Genomic DNA, 15,069 nt, shown 5'->3' on the forward strand with positions numbered 1-15,069 from the left:
TTCAAGTTGGTTAATTTGTTGCAATTCCATGTTCAAGTTGGTTAATTTGTCGCAATACGATGTTCAAGTTGGTTAATTTGTTGCAATTCCATGTTCAAGTTGGTTAATTTGTTGCAATTCCATGTTCAAGTTGGTTAATTTGTTGCAATTCCATGTTCAAGTTGGTTAATTTGTTGCAATTCCATGTTCAAGTTGGTTAATTTGTTGCAATTACGTATTCAAGTTGGTTAATTTGTTGCAATACGATGTTCAAGTTGGTTAATTTGTTGCAATTCCATGTTCAAGTTGGTTAATTTGTTGCAATACGATGTTCAAGTTGGTTAATTTTTTGCAATACGATGTTCAAGTTGGTTAATTTGTTGCAATTCCATGTTCAAGTTGGTTAATTTGTTGCAATACGATGTTCAAGTTGGTTAATTTGTTGCAATTCCATGTTCAAGTTGGTTAATTTGTTGTAATTCCATGTTCAAGTTGGTTAATTTGTTGCAATTCCATGTTCAAGTTGGTTAATTTGTTGCAATTCCATGTTCAAGTTGGTTAATTTGTTGCAATACGATGTTCAAGTTGGTTAATTTGTTGCAATTCCATGTTCAAGTTCGTTAATTTGTTGCAATTCCATGTTCAAATTGGTTAATTTTTGTGTGCAATTCCATGTTCAAGTTGGTTAATTTTTTTGCAATTCCATGTTCAAGTTGGTTAATTTGTTGCAATTCTTTGTTCAAGTTGGTTAATTTGTTGCAATTCCATGTTCAAGGTGGTTAATTTGTTGCAACTCCATGTTCAAGTTGGTTAATTTGTTGCAATTCCATGTTCAAGTTGGTTAATTTGTTGCAATACGATGTTCAAGTTGGTTAATTTGTTGCAATACGATGTTCAAGTTGGTTAATTTGTTGCAATTCCATGTTCAAGTTGGTTAATTTGTTGCAATTCCATGTTCAATTTGGTTAATTTGTTGCAATTCCATGTTCAAGTTGGTTAATTTGTTGCAATTCCATGTTCAAGTTGGTTAATTTGTTGCAATACGATGTTCAAGTTGGTTAATTTGTTGCAATTCCATGTTCAAGTTCGTTAATTTGTTGCAATTCCATGTTCAAATTGGTTAATTTTTGTGTGCAATTCCATGTTCAAGTTGGTTAATTTTTTTGCAATTCCATGTTCAAGTTGGTTAATTTTTTGCAATTCCATGTTCAAGTTGATTGCATTGTCTTGATGTTAAACATGTTCCACATTATTGAATGTATACGTTTTAGAAAAGCTATTTCGAGCTATTCAAATTAATGTCGGTTGAGGTAAATTCAAGCAAATCAATAATTAAATATTTTAAATTGTATTTGTCTCACCTTTATAAACAAATTGGCATAATAAGGAGTCATAAAGTGTCGGCTACATTTACATTACGTCCCCATAAAACACATACACGGGAGGGGTACCCCCCCCCCCCCCCTCAGGTTTCATTCCTTGAATGTAGATTGCGTGAACTGCAGTCCTTCGAATACAACTTATATACTGATTCTTTAATGAAAAAAACAATGTAATCATTAGACGTGCTATCATTGTCTGGTTGACGTTGCAAATACACATTAACGGCACGCCTTACATAACACTTTTGGAGTGTCGTAACAGTCTGGTTATGGTAATAACATGCAAATAACTGTCGGCAATGGCTTTCCTACCATCACAATACGGGGACCACCAGAGGGACGTTTTCTTCAGCGTATGACTATTGGTCGAACACTGGGAGAATTTTAAGCGCATATTCTCGTGGAAAATTTTCAAATAATAGTCTTTAGCGAATTACACGATCGTTGCAATGAACGCGACAACACTTCCCGCGTTCACGATGCCAAGCAATTTGGAACAGTCCGTTTTAGGCCCCTCCATATTAGCCTTCTCACCCCTCCACGCGAATGGCCCATCGTTGGTCTGCAACGTCCTCTGACGTCACAGTCTGACGCGTAACGCTTGATGAATAGCTGAGCAACAACACAGACAAGGTCGCCCTAAACTTGGTAAGTTCTGCACCATTTTCCGTATCCGTGGCGTAAAACATAGTCTCTGTCGGGTAGTGCGGTGTGGGCTTTTCTTCTGAACTACTTTGGGGTTGTTTCCGATGAGTTTTACCCCGTTTATATCACCTTGACCCACCTATGACGGCCTTGAAAAAATGGAGGAGGCCCAGACAGACGGACCAGCCATGTTGCTTATAATTGCATATTAACTTTTACAGACAACAGATATAATTTTCCGCAGCAGAAACGAAGTCGATCGCGAACACCGACTAACTAACTTCTAACCGGTACACATGTTGTTGTTGTTTTCGGAGGCTCACATGTAGATTTTGTACATTTAGCGCCAAATTTAATTTTTCACACAGGCGTAGTGTATGTTATGTGTTGTTGTCTGGGCTGGCTAGCATTATGCCTCACTCCACTGCATTTTAACACGTGTGTGGACCCGTCACTGTACTACTGGTTCTGAATGCGTAATTAGCCAGTGCAAAGCAGGACTAGTTTCGACGAACAAATAAATAAAAAAAAACTTCAAAAAGCAAACGTTTATATTTAAAATCGAAAAATCGTTGATGATCGTATGTTTTGTGTGTGTAGTCGATTACTTAGTTTAAGGTCATGTATTGATAGAATAACATTATTCGTAAAATGTATATCCACCCAGAAGAACGGTTTTTGTTTTGTTCTCTTCATTGTGTTTTTTTTTTTTTGTAATATACCGGTATATTCCAAAACATGCACTGGCCGTTATTAATTAATCGCAATGCGTTCGAGTAAGCTTCGGTGTGGTTTCATATTTAAAATACCAGGAAAAATTTGTGTTGTACCTGGAGCTGTACAGACCACTTTTTTTCCAATGTTTGTTTGCTTACATCAAATATTTTCATGATTCAATTAGATTATTTTTTGTAATCTGTCTTCATAATATCAGGGTAAAAATGATTGTAATTGGTTTCAGATTTAAAAATTGTTGTCTTTTTTTTGTTTGTAATTACTATTGCCATGGTTCTTGTGATGCATTTCTCTGATCTTTGCTGCTGAAGCTAGTGCAGAATGTAGTACAGCAGATCGAAGGGTATCAAGGGTAGTTTTTGTGGGGCTGGTTTAACATAACCAAGGCAGTAAATGGGTGTTTTTTACCACACAGTTATTCTGCATTGAAAATTATTTTATTTTACATATTTTCATGTTTTTTAGCATTTTTTTTCTCTTAAATATTATTTAATGTACCACATTTTTTTCAGGCTTGGCTTTCATTTCTAAAAAATAAGGCAAAAAAAACTTAATTTTATATTATTAATATTTAATCAAAAATAATTTTAAGTTAGCAAAGTCTAGTTTGACACCAAGCTGCAGTAATTTTGCTGATTAGTACTAGTTAATCACTTGTTTTAAATTGATTTTATAATCTTTCATACGCTGATAACAATTAATTAAGGGAATTATCATCCCAAAAAATCAAATTATTCTGTTTTAATGTTTTATTAATTTTCGTTGACCTGAAACGAATTATCATTGTTTAATTTCACTTTGCATTTTTTGGCTGTTCTGCTGTGTTCTGTTTTGTGAATGAGATATGAACATATTTATTTTTAAAACTCTGCTTTATTTGGATTATAGAGGTATGACAGTCTCATTGTTCCCAGAAGTGAAAGAAATATGATATGAAAAAGCTTTTTTTTCAAAATGAATTAATTAATTAATGCATTGTATAATTTGTTATAACTGATATAAAAGCGGTGTCATTGTGCCTGTACTGCTGCATGCAAAACAAAGTAGAATAAAATACAAAGCATATACAGATTACAATTTTATTTTGAGGAATCAGTTTGTAGATGGATGTTTTTTGTAATAGTCACAGTATTGATATTTTCCATGGTGCTCTGTCTCTTTCATGAATCACTGTTAGGTGATGTGGGTCGTGACCATATTAGGCAGCTTGGGTATTAGCCAACGGCTGATGCTCACATTTAACAATCCCAGCTTGCAATTTGCATATGCTCTTACATTGTTGTCAGATTTGAAAATGAACACCGTATAATATTAATTTGAGTTCTAAACATTATACATCCAGTGTCTTCATTCGTTGATTGAATTTGTATATGAATAAGACAGACTGTTGATCCATTATTGATTTTACTCATTACTTTCTTATAATTTATCAATGTTTTGTTCTATTGCAATATTGCTCAGTCTTGTAAGTTCAGTTTTTAACACCTTCACGACTTGTCACAAAATGGGTTGTTCTGTGTTAGTCTGTGAGCTTGCAGTTCTTTCATTTTTGTTCCAAACTGACTCATTAACATTTTTTAAATGAAATGAACACCAAATTATTTTTGGTTGAATGTGCTGGTCGTTGACAATACATAACCGAAAAACAACCTTTGATTGATGCCTAGTCGTGAAGATTTGTTGATTTAATACATGAAACTACATGTTACGAGCACGCTTGTGCGATTCTGCAATTTTATTGGGAGATTATCTGCTTTGTGTTTCTACACAGCCTGACCAGAAAATATTAGTGTATAAAAAGTTCACTCCATCCCAACAAGCTGTGTGTGTGGGGGTGTGTGTATAACTCCCTAAACACTATACATCCTGGTACTTTTGGGGGAACATATTCTCTGTTAATGAGAATTATCACCCAAATAATCTCAATCACAAGCTTAGTTGATTCCATGCTTGATAGTAAGTATATAGCTCGGCTGCTACCTCAGATTATGCCAACTCCCACATGTAACTGTGGGTCATATTACCGGTATATGTATTAGCTAGCTTTACATGCTTTGGTTTTATTATTTTAAACTGATCATAAATTCACTTATTTTGTTGTGAAAATTCCTGCCTACTACAGTATATATGAGAAAAACAAATTTAGTTTTATTTAGCCACTTACCAGTAAATCCATCCTTTGCTGAATGGATACAGGAAGCCCTGGCGGGGGAGAGGGTGGTGGTGGCGGTGATGGGTCATTAAGACCTTTCCTAAAAATTTTTCTCTGAACACCTTTAAATCATGTAAATGCGAAAATTGATGGCAGTGAAAATATAACTATTTACATTGTACTGTAGTGTAAATGTAACAGAAATGGCATAAATAAAAAAATCATCTACAAGGGGAAATGACACCAGTTTTTGCTGTGCATTGTCACACTTTAAATATAGGCCTAATTCAACAGAGATTGTTGGTAAATTGGTGGCATCTGATGTGAAATACTTTATTTTCACTTGGAATTAATTTTTGCTGTAGGAATGATTCAGTGAAAATAAAATACAGCGAATACTGTGGAATACTTTATTTTCGCTGGAATTAATTTTCGCTGAAAAGGCTTTTTGGGCGTTTTGTATGGAATTTATTTTCACTGATTTTTGATGAGTTTAATGTGAAATATAGGAAAAAAAGTATATTCGCTGGATTTTATTTTCACGGAATCATTTCTTAAGTGAAAATAGCGAAAATAAATTCCAAGCGAAAATAAAGTATTCTACAGTATACCTTTTTTCCTATATTTCACATTCAACTCAGTGAAATCAGTGAAAGTTAATTCCAGCTAAAATAAAGAATTTTACAATATACAGTGGAAGGCTCCCTGGTTTTGATGACTGGCCTTTATATACATTTACTATAGATGCTAAAATCTGAGGATAACTTTCATTAATGATTCCACTTCTGGAATAACACAGTCCAAGTAAATGAATCGTTGGTGTTACAGCAGAGGATTCAAATAGCAGTACACTATAAATAAAATTAATAAAACAATAACAATAAAGTAAATTTGGTGAAAATGCATTTACATTCCTTAAATATATGTGATTATAACCGTGTTTACTTTTTTTTGGAAGTCATACTTCTAGAACATTGATGTAACTTTATTGGTATCTTGGGATGATAATGTGTGGCTTAATTAATAGTCAGAATTTACGCAAATTGTAGAAAAAAAATTTAAGAATTTTACCAGAATTCTGCATTGAATTACTGCCCCTTGTAGTAATGTGAAACAGAATGTACTCTTTGTTTATTGACATATTTTGAAATACTATTCAAATGTGTTATTGAAGTTCAAACACACTCAACTACTAACTAGGAAATATAGTATTTGGTTTGCTTGAAAAATCCTTCCAAAGATTTGTTGTGCCTTTGTTCGAGATGTGCTTCTAATAGAGCTAATACGGTATATGTAACTTTAATCGGGCCTGCAGCTCAACAGTCTAAATATATTTTTGTCTGTGTTCAAATATAGTAACAAGGATTAACAAAATGTACATTTAGACTGGTACAAGTTTTCTAAGGTCACTATTTCTCATAAATATATTCTGTGAAATTGCGAACCCCCTCCACAGGTGTTTTTATATACTGTTTCAACCACTTTTAAATAATTAGTTTTGAAAAAAAAATAAGGTGAAATTTTGAACTGGTGGAATTTTTAGATTTAAAATCAGTGATTACAAAAACATTAGATGGCATACCTGGTGTGTCCTTTGTTGTCAGAAGGCAACATGGTTAAAAAATACAGATTACAAATAAAAAAAAAATATGATTGAGTTAGTGTCATAGAAAAGACACGTATAGGTAAAATACATTTGTCATCTTCAAAGCTGTTAATATTTCTTCAGTTCTTGTTTATTCTTTAAAAAAAAAATCCCGCAGTGAAATGAACTGATCAGACTGAAACTTCAATGTTAATAAATTTATTAAACCAAAATGCATTCTTTACAATGGCGAGTAATCAGAAAGAATGAGGTATTATTCTGATTGGTTAATGGAATTCTTGATCTACATATGCATCAGGTCAAAGGGCAGCATGGGAGGTCAACTTGTGCTCAAGAAACCATGGTTGATTTCAGCATTTTTTCAGAATAGATAAAGTTTCTGAAACATTCCTTCACAATAGAACAAATTTTACATATATTTCATAGCAAACCAAAGAAATAACATTATTTGTTGTATTGTACTGAATAATGTGCAATGCTCAGGCAGTTTTAATTATTGTATGTATGTTTACAGGAGTAGAAGACGGCATTTGCGTGATGTTTTGATTCTTTCAGTGTGCTGAACACCACTTTTCGTTAGTTAGGTAGTATTTATGTACACTCACCTCATCCCAGGTATTGTTTTTGTACGCTCACCTCGACCCAGGTATTGTTTTTGTACAATCACCTCATTCCAAGTATTGTTTTTGTACGCTCACCTCATCCCAGGTATCGTTTTTGTATGCTCACCTCATCCCAGCTATTGTTTTTGTACAATCACCTCATCCCAAGTATTGTTTTTGTACGCTCTCCTCATCCCAGGTATCGTTTTTGTACGCTCACCTCATCCCAGCTATTGTTTTTGTATGCTCACCTCATCCCAGGTATTGTTTTTCTATGCTCACCTCAACCCAAATATTGTTTTTGTACGCTCACCTCATCCCAGCTATTGTTTTTGTATGCTCACCTCATCCCAGGTATTGTTTTTCTATGCTCACCTCAACCCAAATATTGTTTTTGTATGCTCACCTCATCCCAGGTATTGTTTTTGTACCCTCACCTCATCCCAGGTATTGTTTTTGTACGCTCACCTTAACCCAGGTATTGTTTTTATACACTCACCTCATCCCAGGTATTGTTTTTATACGCTCACCTCATCCCAGGTATTGTTTTTATACGCTCACCTCAACCCAGGTATTGTTTTTATACATTCACCTCATCCCAGGTATTGTTTTTATACGCTCACCTCAACCCAGGTATTGTTTTTATACGCTCACCTCATCCCAGGTATTGTTTTTATACACTCACCTCAACCCAGGTATTGTTTTTGTACGCTCATCTCATCCTAGTTATTGTTTTTATACACTCACCTCGTCCCAGATATTGTTTTTATACACTTACCTCAACCAAGGTATTGTTTTTGTATGCTCACCTCATCCCAGGTATTGTTTTTGTATGCTCACCTCATCCCAGGTATTGTTTTTGTACGCTCACCTCGTCCCAGGTATTGTTTTTGTACGCTCACCTCATCCCAGGTATTGTTTTTGTACCCTCACCTCAACCCAGGTATTGTTTTTGTACGCTCACCTCAACCCAGGTATTGTTTTTGTAGGCTCACCTCATCCCAGGTATTGTTTTTGTACGCTCACCTCATCCCAGGTATTGTTTTTGTACCCTCACCTCAACCCAGGTATTGTTTTTGTACGCTCACCTCAACCCAGGTATTGTTTTTGTACACTCACCTCATCCCAGGTATTGTTTTTGTAGGCTCACCTCATCCCAGGTATTGTTTTTGTAGGCTCACCTCATCCCAGGTATTGTTTTTGTACCCTCACCTCAACCCAGGTATTGTTTTTGTACGCTCACCTCAACCCAGGTATTGTTTTTGTAGGCTCACCTCATCCTAGGTATTGTTTTTATACACTCACCTCATCCCAGATATTGTTTTTATACACTCACCTCAACCCAGGTATTGTTTTTGTACGCTCACCTCATCCCAGGTATTGTTTTTATACGCTCACCTCAACCCAGGTATTGTTTTTATACATTCACCTCATCCCAGGTATTGTTTTTATACGCTCACCTCAACCCAGGTATTGTTTTTATACGCTCACCTCATCCCAGGTATTGTTTTTATACACTCACCTCAACCCAGGTATTGTTTTTGTACGCTCATCTCATCCTAGTTATTGTTTTTATACACTCACCTCATCCCAGATATTGTTTTTATACACTCACCTCAACCCAGGTATTGTTTTGGTACGCTCATCTCATCCTAGTTATTGTTTTTATACACTCACCTCATCCCAGATATTGTTTTTATACGCTCACCTCATCCCAGGTATTGTTTTTATACACTCACCTCAACCCAGGTATTGTTTTTGTACGCTCATCTCATCCTAGTTATTGTTTTTATACACTCACCTCATCCCAGATATTGTTTTTATACACTCACTTCATCCCAGGTATTGTTTTGGTACGCTCACCTCATCCCAGGTATTGTTTTTGTACGCTCACCTCATCCCAGGTATTGTTTTTGTACGCTCACCTCATCCCAGGTATTGTTTTTGTACCCTCACCTCAACCCAGGTATTGTTTTTGTATGCTCACCTCAACCCAGGTATTGTTTTTGTAGGCTCACCTCATCCCAGGTATTGTTTTTGTACCCTCACCTCATCCCAGGTATTGTTTTTGTACCCTCACCTCAACCCAGGTATTGTTTTTGTACGCTCAACTCAACCCAGGTATTGTTTTTGTACACTCACCTCATCCCAGGTATTGTTTTTGTAGGCTCACCACAACCCAGGTATTGTTTTTGTATGCTCCTCATCCCAGGTATTGTTTTTATACGCTCACCTCAACCCAGGTATTGTTTTTGTACCCTCACCTCAACCCAGGTATTGTTTTTGTACGCTCACCTCAACCCAGGTATTGTTTTTGTAGGCTCACCTCATCCCAGGTATTTTTTTGTACGCTCACCTCAACCCAGGTATTTTTTTGTACGCTCACCTTAACCCAGGTATTGTTTTTATAAGCTCACCTCAACACAGATATTGTTTTTATACACTCACCTCATCCCAGGTATTGTTTTTATACGCTCACCTCAACCCAGGTATTGTTTTTATACATTCACCTCATCCCAGGTATTGTTTTTATACGCTCACCTCAACCCAGGTATTGTTTTTATACGCTCACCTCATCCCAGGTATTGTTTTTATACACTCACCTCAACCCAGGTATTGTTTTTGTACGCTCATCTCATCCTAGTTATTGTTTTTATACACTCACCTCATCCCAGATATTGTTTTTATACACTCACCTCAACCCAGGTATTGTTTTTGTATGCTCACCTCATCCCAGGTATTTTTTTGTACGCTCACCTTAACCCAGGTATTGTTTTTATAAGCTCACCTCAACCCAGATATTGTTTTTATACACTCACCTCATCCCAGGTATTGTTTTTATACGCTCACCTCAACCCAGGTATTGTTTTTATACATTCACCTCATCCCAGGTATTGTTTTTATACGCTCACCTCAACCCAGGTATTGTTTTTATACGCTCACCTCATCCCAGGTATTGTTTTTATACACTCACCTCAACCCAGGTATTGTTTTTGTACGCTCATCTCATCCTAGTTATTGTTTTTATACACTCACCTCATCCCAGATATTGTTTTTATACACTCACCTCAACCCAGGTATTGTTTTTGTACGCTCACCTCATCCCAGGTATTGTTTTTGTACGCTCACCTCATCCCAGGTATTGTTTTTGTACCCTCACCTCAACCCAGGTATTGTTTTTGTACGCTCACCTCAACCCAGGTATTGTTTTTGTAGGCTCACCTCATCCCAGGTATTGTTTTTGTACGCTCACCTCATCCCAGGTATTGTTTTTGTACCCTCACCTCAACCCAGGTATTGTTTTTGTACGCTCACCTCAACCCAGGTATTGTTTTTGTACACTCACCTCATCCCAGGTATTGTTTTTGTAGGCACACCTCATCCCAGGTATTGTTTTTGTAGGCTCACCTCATCCCAGGTATTGTTTTTATACGCTCACCTCAACCCAGGTATTGTTTTTGTACGCTCACCTCAACCCAGGTATTGTTTTTGTAGGCTCACCTCATCCTAGGTATTGTTTTTATACACTCACCTCATCCCAGATATTGTTTTTATACACTCACCTCATCCCAGGTATTGTTTTTGTACGCTCACCTCATCCCAGGTATTGTTTTTGTACGCTCACCTCATCCCAGGTATTGTTTTTGTACGCTCACCTCATCCCAGGTATTGTTTTTGTACCCTCACCTCAACCCAGGTATTGTTTTTGTATGCTCACCTCAACCCAGGTATTGTTTTTGTAGGCTCACCTCATCCCAGGTATTGTTTTTGTACGCTCACCTCATCCCAGGTATTGTTTTTGTACCCTCACCTCAACCCAGGTATTGTTTTTGTACGCTCACCTCAACCCAGGTATTGTTTTTGTACACTCACCTCATCCCAGGTATTGTTTTTGTAGGCTCACCTCATCCCAGGTATTGTTTTTGTAGGCTCACCTCATCCCAGGTATTGTTTTTGTACCCTCACCTCAACCCAGGTATTGTTTTTGTACGCTCACCTCAACCCAGGTATTGTTTTTGTAGGCTCACCTCATCCCAGGTATTTTTTTGTACGCTCACCTCAACCCAGATATTTTTTTGTACGCTCACCTTAACCCAGGTATTGTTTTTGTACGCTCACCTTAACCCAGGATTTGTTTTTATACACTCACCTCAACCCAGATATTGTTTTTATACACTCACCTCATCCCAGGTATTGTTTTTATACGCTCACCTCATCCCAGGTATTGTTTTTATACGCTCACCTCAACCCAGGTATTGTTTTTGTACGCTCATCTCATCCTAGGTATTGTTTTTATACACTCACCTCATCCCAGATATTGTTTTTATACACTCACCTCAACCCAGGTATTGTTTTTGTACACTCACCTCATCCCAGGTATTGTTTTTGTATGCTCACCTCATCCCAGGTATTGTTTTTGTACCCTCACCTCAACCCAGGTATTGTTTTTATATGCTCACCTCATCCCAGGTATTGTTTTTGTACCCTCACCTCAACCCAGGTATTGTTTTTGTACGCTCACCTCAACCCAGGTATTGGTTTTTGTATGCTCACCTCAACCCAGGTATTGTTTTTGTATGCTCACCTCAACCCAGGTATTGTTTTTGTACGCTCACCTCAACCCAGGTATTGTTTTTGTATGCTCACCTCATCCCAGGTATTTTTTTGTACGCTCACCTCAACCCAGGTATTGTTTTTATACACTCACCTCATCCCAGATATTGTTTTTATACGCTCACCTCAACCCAGGTATTGTTTTTGTATGCTCACCTCATCCCAGGTATTGTTTTTGTACGCTCACCTCATCCCAGGTATTGTTTTTGTACGCTCACCTCAACCCAGGTATTGTTTTTGTATGCTCACCTCATCCCAGGTATTGTTTTTGTACGCTCACCTCAACCCAGGTATTGTTTTTGTAGGCTCACCTCATCCCAGGTATTGTTTTTGTACACTCACCCCAACCCAGGTATTGTTTTTGTATGCTCACCTTAACCCAGGTATTGTTTTTATGCACTCACCTCAACCCAGGTATTGTTTTTGTATGCTCACCTCATCCCAGGTATTGTTTTTATACGCTTACCTCATCCCAGGTATTGTTTTTATACGCTCACCTCAACCCAGGTATTGTTTTTGTACGCTCATCTCATCCTAGGTATTGTTTTTATACACTCACCTCATCCCAGATATTGTTTTTGTACACTTACCTCAACCCAGGTATTGTTTTTGTATGCTCACCTCATCCCAGGTATTGTTTTTGTACGCTCACCTCATCCCAGGTATTGTTTTTGTACGCTCACCTCAACCCAGGTATTGTTTTTGTACGCTCATCTCAACCCAGGTATTGTTTTTGTATGCTCACCTCATCCCAGGTATTGTTTTTGTAGGCTCACCTCATCCCAGGTATTGTTTTTGTAGGCTCACCACAACCCAGGTATTGTTTTTGTACGCCCACTTCATCCCAGGTATTGTTTTGGTACGCTCACTTCATCCCAGGTATTGTTTTTGTACGCTCACCTCATCCCAGGTATTGTTTTTATACACTCACCTCATCCGAGGTATTGTTTTTGTATGCTCCTCATCCCAGGTATTGTTTTTGTAGGCTCACCTCATCCCAGGTATTGTTTTTGTAGGCTCACCACAACCCAGGTATTGTTTTTGTACGCCCACTTCATCCCAGGTATTGTTTTGGTACGCTCACTTCATCCCAGGTATTGTTTTTGTACGCTCACCTCATCCCAGGTATTGTTTTTATACACTCACCTCATCCGAGGTATTGTTTTTGTATGCTCCTCATCCCAGGTATTGTTTTTGTACGCTCACCTCAACCCTGGTATTGTTTTTGTACACTCACCTCATCCCAGGTATTGTTTTTGTATGCTCCTCATCCCAGGTATTGTTTTTGTATGCTCACCTCAACCCAGGTATTGTTTTTAAACACTCACCTCATCCCAGGTATTGTTTTTCTACGCTCACCTCAACCCAGGTATTGTTTTTGTATGCTCACCACAACCCAGGTATTGTTTTTGTACGCCCACTTCATCCCAGGTATTGTTTTGGTATGCTCATCTCAACCCAGGTATTGTTTTTGTATGCTCACCTCATCCCAGGTATTGTTTTTGTACGCTCACCTCATCCCAGGTATTGTTTTTGTACCCTCACCTCATCCCAGGTATTGTTTTTGTATGCTCACCACAACCCAGGTATTGTTTTTGTACGCCCACTTCATCCCAGGTATTGTTTTGGTACGCTCACTTCATCCCAGGTATTGTTTTTGTACGCTCACCTCATCCCAGGTATTGTTTTTATACACTCACCTCATCCGAGGTATTGTTTTTGTATGCTCACCTCATCCCAGGTATTGTTTTTGTACGCTCACCTCAACCCAGGTATTGTTTTTGTAGGCTCACCTCATCCCAGGTATTGTTTTTGTACACTCACCCCAACCCAGGTATTGTTTTTGTATGCTCACCTTAACCCAGGTATTGTTTTTATACACTCACCTCAACCCAGGTATTGTTTTTATACACTCACCTCATCCCAGGTATTGTTTTTATACGCTTACCTCATCCCAGGTATTGTTTTTATACGCTCACCTCAACCCAGGTATTGTTTTTGTACGCTCATCTCATCCTAGGTATTGTTTTTATACACTCACCTCATCCCAGATATTGTTTTTGTACACTTACCTCAACCCAGGTATTGTTTTTGTATGCTCACCTCATCCCAGGTATTGTTTTTGTACGCTCACCTCATCCCAGGTATTGTTTTTGTACGCTCACCTCAACCCAGGTATTGTTTTTGTACGCTCATCTCAACCCAGGTATTGTTTTTGTATGCTCACCTCATCCCAGGTATTGTTTTTGTACGCTCACCTCATCCCAGGTATTGTTTTTGTATGCTCACCACAACCCAGGTATTGTTTTTGTACGCCCACTTCATCCCAGGTATTGTTTTGGTACGCTCACTTCATCCCAGGTATTGTTTTTGTACGCTCACCTCATCCCAGGTATTGTTTTTATACACTCACCTCATCCGAGGTATTGTTTTTGTATGCTCCTCATCCCAGGTATTGTTTTTGTACGCTCACCTCAACCCTGGTATTGTTTTTGTATGCTCACCTCAACCCAGGTATTGTTTTTATACACTCACCTCATCCCAGGTATTGTTTTTGTATGCTCCTCATCCCAGGTATTGTTTTTGTATGCTCACCTCAACCCAGGTATTGTTTTTAAACACTCACCTCATCCCAGGTATTGTTTTTCTACGCTCACCTCAACCCAGGTATTGCTTTTGTATGCTCACCACAACCCAGGTATTGTTTTTGTACGCCCACTTCATCCCAGGTATTGTTTTGGTATGCTCACTTCATCCCAGGTATTGTTTTTGTACGCTCACCTCAACCCAGGTATTGTTTTTGTATGCTCCTCATCCCAGGTATTGTTTTTATACACTCACCTCATCCCAGATATTGTTTTTATACACTCACCTCAACCCAGGTATTGTTTTTGTAGGCTCACCTCATCCCAGGTATTGTTTTTGTACGCTCACCTCACCTCATCCCAGGTATTGTTTTTGTACCCTCACCTCAACCCAGGTATTGTTTTTGTACGCTCACCTCAACCCAGGTATTGTTTTTGTACACTCACCTCATCCCAGGTATTGTTTTTGTAGGCACACCTCATCCCAGGTATTGTTTTTGTAGGCTCACCTCATCCCAGGTATTGTTTTTATACGCTCACCTCAACCCAGGTATTGTTTTTGTACGCTCACCTCAACCCAGGTATTGTTTTTGTAGGCTCACCTCATCCTAGGTATTGTTTTTATACACTCACCTCATCCCAGATATTGTTTTTATACACTCACCTCAACCCAGGTATTGTTTTTGTATGCTCACCTCATCCCAGGTATTGTTTTTGTACGCTCACCTCAACCCAGGTATTGTTTTTGTACACTCACCTCATCCCAGGT

General features: G+C 38.0%; 1 protein-coding gene across 4 annotated transcripts in view; it reads left to right on the top strand.

The window, feature by feature from the left end:
• The first annotated feature begins 1,927 nt into the window (after positions 1 to 1,927).
• Positions 1,928 to 15,069, top strand: part of LOC100371240 (GREB1-like protein) — a 119,877-nt gene continuing 106,735 nt past the window's right edge. For 3 of the 4 annotated variants that reach the window (XM_085493138.1, XM_085493140.1, XM_085493139.1), the window contains exon 1: positions 1,928 to 2,009. The gene's annotated coding sequence lies outside the window, so the exon portion shown is untranslated. The remainder of the gene's footprint in view (positions 2,010 to 15,069) is intronic. The other variant, XM_085493141.1, reaches the window with a different exon arrangement.

This window comes from Saccoglossus kowalevskii, chromosome 18 (genome assembly GCF_978046115.1).
Source record: "Saccoglossus kowalevskii chromosome 18, keSacKowa6.1, whole genome shotgun sequence".
Lineage (NCBI taxonomy): Eukaryota > Metazoa > Hemichordata > Enteropneusta > Harrimaniidae > Saccoglossus > Saccoglossus kowalevskii.